We start from the raw sequence: 5,984 nt of genomic DNA, 5'->3' as shown, positions 1-5,984 counted from the left end.
GGCATCAGTGGTGCCAGAGCATCTTCTTGGCTCTGTGGGAGACCATGGCTGGAGAATCTAATGAGGTCATAGACATGCTACATAAGATGTCTGCAGATATGTCTAGCTTCATAGCTCGTCAAGACCAGCTTGAAGCTTTTCAAGTGCAGACCTACAATAATCATGAAGAAGCTGTCAATGATTTGAGAGAAGTGCTTAATAAGGTTATACATGGCAGCAGAAGACTTGAACGCGGCAAAGACACAGATCCACGAGGAGGTGAGTTGTATTCTCCTAGTGATCTTCCTTTCAATATAAGAGAAATGGCAACTCCTAACTACATGGGAGGAACTTGCTCAGTTTCATCAAATGTTTCACTTCCTAGCAGTACTCCAACTTCAAACCTTGTACCCCCTGCTCGAAAAATTGTTATGGGAGTAAATTGGACTTCTTCTGGACCTTCGAACCAAACACAGCTGAACCCTAGCTTACAGAACCCCAACACAACCATAAGAACTCAACCTGCTATGTTAGGCACACAAGGACCCTCCGGTCCTTACTCTCCTTAACCCAGAACTCTACCAGCTCCCTTTTATCTTCCTCCTGAAGCTCACAGAAATCATTATACCAGCCTTATCAGCATTCTAACACCCCTAATCGAGTTCAATACCCTTACAACCCCTATAATCAGCCATCACACTACCCTTTAGCCTACCAAGTATCCAACACACATGTAACCCCACCTATATACCACCAAGTTCCTTATTAACCACTTCCTAACCTATCCCAGAACACACCCAGAAACAACCCCTGGCAAGCTGCCACTCATCCGCCAATACTTCCTTACCAACACTTTCATTTACTAAGTACGCTAAGGTTGAATTTCCAAGGTTCAATGGTGAGGACTTGAGGACATGGCTGTATAAAGTGGATCAGTTCTTCTCCGAGGAATTTGTTACTATACGGCAGAAGCTGAAATTAGTGTCTATGCACTTTGAGGGTGATGCGCTACAGTGGCATTTTAGGTACATGAGGAGCAGAGGTCAAATGCCCCTTCCTACCTGGGATGAATACATTTGGGCATTATGTAATAGCTTTGGTGTAGAATACACTGATCCCATGACTGAGATAATGAATGTTAAGCACACAGAAACTGTGAAGGAATACCATCAAGCATTCAATAGTGTCATGACTAGGTTGGACATATCAACATGGCATGCCATTAGTATCTTCCTCAACAACCTTAAACCAGAGCTGAGCAATGTTGTAAGAGTGGGGAACCCAAGCACCTTGTCCCAGGCTTACTACTTGGCTAGGTTACAGGAAGCCAGTTTTGCAGCTCAAAGCAAAGTCATCAGGAATTTAAGCTCAGGATCTTCTATGAGTAGAGGAGCAGGTACACTCCATTCTACCAACTGGCAAAAAGATGGCTCTTTAGGGTTCAAGAAACCTCCTGCTGCCAGAATGGATACCAACAGAAGAAGGAGATTGACCCCTGCTGAGATGGATGAGAAGAGGGCAAGAGGTTTATGCTTCTTTTGTGATGAGAAGTTTACTCCTGGACATAAATGCAAGGCCAAAAGACATATCTACTCATTAGAGTTGGGGCCTATAGAGAAGGGGGAAGAGAAGGAAGCAGATAAGGAAGAGGACTTGGAAGTAGAAGAAGTCAATGAAGAAGTGGTAGAAGATACAACTGAGAATTGTGCAATATCATTGCAAGCACTCAATGGCACACCAGAATACCAAACACTCAGGCTTAGGGGGTTTACTAAGCAGAAGTCGTTAGAGATTTTTATTGATTGTGGATCCACCCACAACTTCATTGATGAAGATACAACAGAAAAGTTGGGTTGCAAGATTAGCAAGATCAAGCCACAATTAGTGCAAGTAGCTGATGGTAGATAGGTACCTACAGAGAAAATATGTAAAGGATTTCAATGGCTCATGCAAGGTGCAGTGTTCCAAGGTGACTTCCTGGTCTTCCCTATTGGAAGCAGTGACATTGTATTAGGCATTCAGTGGTTGTATCCATTGGAAGACATCAAGTTCAACTTCAAAAAGCTGATAATGGAGTTTGAGCATAAGGGTAAACTATTGACTCTGCAAGGGATCCAACCTAAACTCAAGGTTGTTCAGTCCAAGACCTTGGAGAAGGTTGATAGAAATGAGTCAAGATTCTTCATGGTAAAGGTTAGAGGTGCCAAGGAAGAAGAATCAAGTGCTGCAGGAGTTGGAGGTAGTTAGGAACCAAGGCCAATCACTGAGGTCCTGAAGCAATATGACCTAGTGTTTGGAGAACCAACTCAACTTCCCCCCTTTAGAGGTGTGTTTGATCATCACATACCTTTATTGAAGGGTACCTTTCCAACCAATGCTAGGCCTTATATATACTCCCCTGTAAGGAAAGATTTCATAGAGAAACTGGTACAAGAGATGTTAGGACAAGGGATAATACATCATAGTACAAGCCCCTATGCCTCACCTGTGGTCTTAATAGGAAAGAAGGATGTGACATAGGGGATGTGTGTAGATTATAGAGCCTTGAACAAAATGACAGTCAAGGACAAATTTCCTATCCCTATTATTAAGGAGTTGTTGGATGAATTAGGTGGTTCTCAGGTGTACTCTAAAATAGACCTCAGGGCAGGATACCATCAAATCAGAATGGCACCTAAAGATGTGGCCAAAACTGTCTTTAGAACACATTCTGGGCATTATGAATATTTAGTTATGCCTTTTGGGCTTACCAATGCCCCTTCAAGCTTTCAAGGGCTAATGAATCACATCTTTCAAGCATATTTGAGGAAGTTCATTCTTGTGCTCTTTGATGACAATTTAATCTAAAGTAAAAGCTTGGAGGAACATGTGTAGCATCTTAAGATTTTCTTCTGATCTGTTGGTGCAACATCAGTTATTAGCAAAGAAGAGCAATTGTGTGTTTGGGGAAGAAAGAGTTGAGTATATGGGGCACTACATATCCTCACAAGGAGTTTCAACTAATCCTAGAAAGGTGGAGGTTGTGAAGAATTGGACAGAACCCAAAACTGTTACCCAACTTAGGGGATTTCTGGGATTAGCTAGGTATTACAGGAGGTATATACAGAGGTATGGCATCATTAGTAAACCTCTTACTGATCTTCTCAAAAAAGCTAGCTTTTGCTGGACAAAGAAGGCTGAGGAAGCCTTTGACAAGCTCAAAATGGCCCTAACTACAACACCTGTGCTAGTCCTATCCAACTTCTCTTTAACCTTTGTGGTTGAAACTGATGCCTGCAATGTAGGTATTGGAGCTGTGTTGATGCAGCAAGGCCAACCAATTGCCTACCTCAGAAAAGAGTTGTCTACTCCGCATCAGTCCCTATCAGTTTATGATAAAGGGCTGTTAGCATTGGTCATGGCAGTAAATAAATGGTCTCAGTACTTGACAGTGGAACCCTTCATTGTAAAAACAAACCAAAAGGCTCTTAAGTTCTTCCCAGAACAGAAGTTACACAAAGGCAATCAGCTAAAATGGATAACCAAATTGATGCAATATGATTTTGAGATTGAATACAAAAAGGGTAAGGAAAACAAGGTTGCACATGCACTCTCCAGACTTCCACTAGTTGAGCTGTCATCCATGACACTCTCAACTGTGAAAACTTACCTGTTGGAAGCTATTGTGAAAAGTTGGGAGTTAGATGATGAACTAAAGGCAGCAATCCAGGTCCTCAAGAATAAGGGTTCCAATGATAAGGGGTACACATTCATACATGAGCAACTAAGAAAGAATGTTAAATTGGTGGTAGGGCCTGACCCACAACTAAGGAAGGAGATCCTACAGTTGTGGCACAATTCAACTATTGGAGGGCACTCAGGAATGGCAATACTTACAGGAGGGTATCTTCTTTATTTTATAGGAAGGGAATGAAGGAGGAAATTCAAGACCTTGTTAAAAGTTGTGATACATGTCATGGGTACAAGTATGACAATACTCCTTATCCAGGATTGCTACAACCTCAAAATACCTGTTGCAGCCTGGAGTAGTATAAGTATGGACTTCATAGAGGGACTACCCAAGTCTCAAGGGAAATTAGTTATTTGGGTAATAGTGGATAGGCTCACAAAGTATGCTCATTTTATAGGCTTATCTCATCCTTATTCTGCCAATGAATTGGCCAAGATTTTCATGGAGCAGGTTTATAAGTTACATGGGCTGCCAGAAGACATTATCAGTGTGATAGAGATCCTATCTTTACAAGCAAGCTTTGGCAAAAGTTGTTTGCCATGTTAGGAGTGAGCCTTAACACTACCACAGCTTACCACCCTCAAATAGATGGCCAGGCTAAGGTAGTTGTTGATACCCCATTTTTCCCTGTGTATTTTTTATATACTCAAAATATCCTCAAAATAGCATGTGTATGCGCATATAAGCATGCCCAAGAGTTTTGGTATTTTTTTTCCTAATTTCTAAGATTTTTAAAATCGATTTCTTGTCTATCTTAGCAGTACAAAATCCAACAGTTATTCCCAGATTATCATTCTTTTTCTTTCTTTTTATTTTATTTTTTTCATTCTCATATTTACACCAAGATATAGTTAAGGTGATTTTTTTGCATATTTTTACAAATTTGTTTGGTATTTTCTAAGTTAAATTGCATAAATTGCAATTATAGTCTATATTACAATTAACAACATTTTATAATTGTAAAATCATTTTCAGTATTTTTAGATTAATATTTATACGTTATTAATTAGTTCAGTACCTTTAATTTGTTTTCAAAATCATTTTTACTATTTTTATATAAAAATAAAAGAGGGAAATTGGCTATTTAACGCATAGCCCTTTATTGTTTCAATTTTAGCCCAATTTAACCCCACCCCTATCAGGTTTAATTAGACCCAATTGACCCAATACCCAACCAAATCCGCCCCATCCCAATATCTAAATCAACCTGGCCCAGCTCGGAACTAATCTGAGTCGTTGATCAAATAAGATCAACGCCCCAGATCATCTTTCCTTAATTAATTTCTAATCTACCCCCCCCCCCCCCTTGACCCCTCATTTTTTGAGACCAGTCTCTCTCTCTTCGTGTCTTCCTCTCCTCCTTCTCTCTAGAACCTTCTGGTTCATCTCCGATGGCCTTCACCCTCTCTCCGGCCACCTCCAGCCTCACCTCTTTCGACCACCAGCCGCCTTGAAGCCTTATCTCGCCGGTTCCCTCCATCTCTGTGACCCCATGAGTCTCCACCATACAAGACGGTCATTGAAGCTTTGCACGAGTTTGTTTACAGCCTTTCTCCGCCGGTTTTTTGGTTCGATGGTGCTATAAACACCATTATCCTTGAGTTTCACAACCAGGTTTCTCTTACTTCTCACTGGTTTCTTATGAAACCCTAATCTTGACCCAAGACTCTTGAATCCCTGTATTTTTTAACGATTTTTAACTCGTGCCTTTATGTTTTGCACTACTCTCTACTCGATCTTTACGATGGCCCAAGTTTTAAGCGTTTTTGCTCCCTTTTTGAAACTAGGGTTTCTGAACCCCTTTTTTAATCACTTTATTTTTGATTTTTTGATTACTAATTCGTGATTCTCAGTACTATTTCTAAACGTTTGTTTAAGTTGATGAAACCCTTGCTTTATATGTTTGTGTTTGTATTATTTGCTCGTTTGTGGGTTCTTCTAGTTTCTTCTCTGAGTTCCGTGCTCTTTGCTCTAATTTTGTTGCTAGTGTTTCATCCCCCTACCATTCTGTGTCCTTCGCTTAAGGTTTCTCTGATTGTTTACATGGTGATTTTATACTGATTCTTGCAAACCCTCTTCGAGACTGTGATACTTGCCTTATATTGTGATTCTGCATATTTTCCTTATGGTTTGGTACTGATTTCGAATTGCTTCCTTAATTTGTGGGATACTTTCCCCGATTAATACTGGTTTCCTAGGTTTTCAACCTCGTTCATTATTCTGAAAACTATTTTCCAGAATTAAAATGGTATTTTGCCCTATATGGGTGCACAAA

The sequence above is a fragment of the Nicotiana attenuata genome, chromosome 7 (assembly GCF_001879085.1).
Source record: "Nicotiana attenuata strain UT chromosome 7, NIATTr2, whole genome shotgun sequence".
Taxonomy (NCBI): Eukaryota; Viridiplantae; Streptophyta; class Magnoliopsida; order Solanales; family Solanaceae; genus Nicotiana; species Nicotiana attenuata.
The sequence above is the reverse complement of the archived record's forward strand: the minus strand, read 5'-3'. Positions refer to the sequence as shown.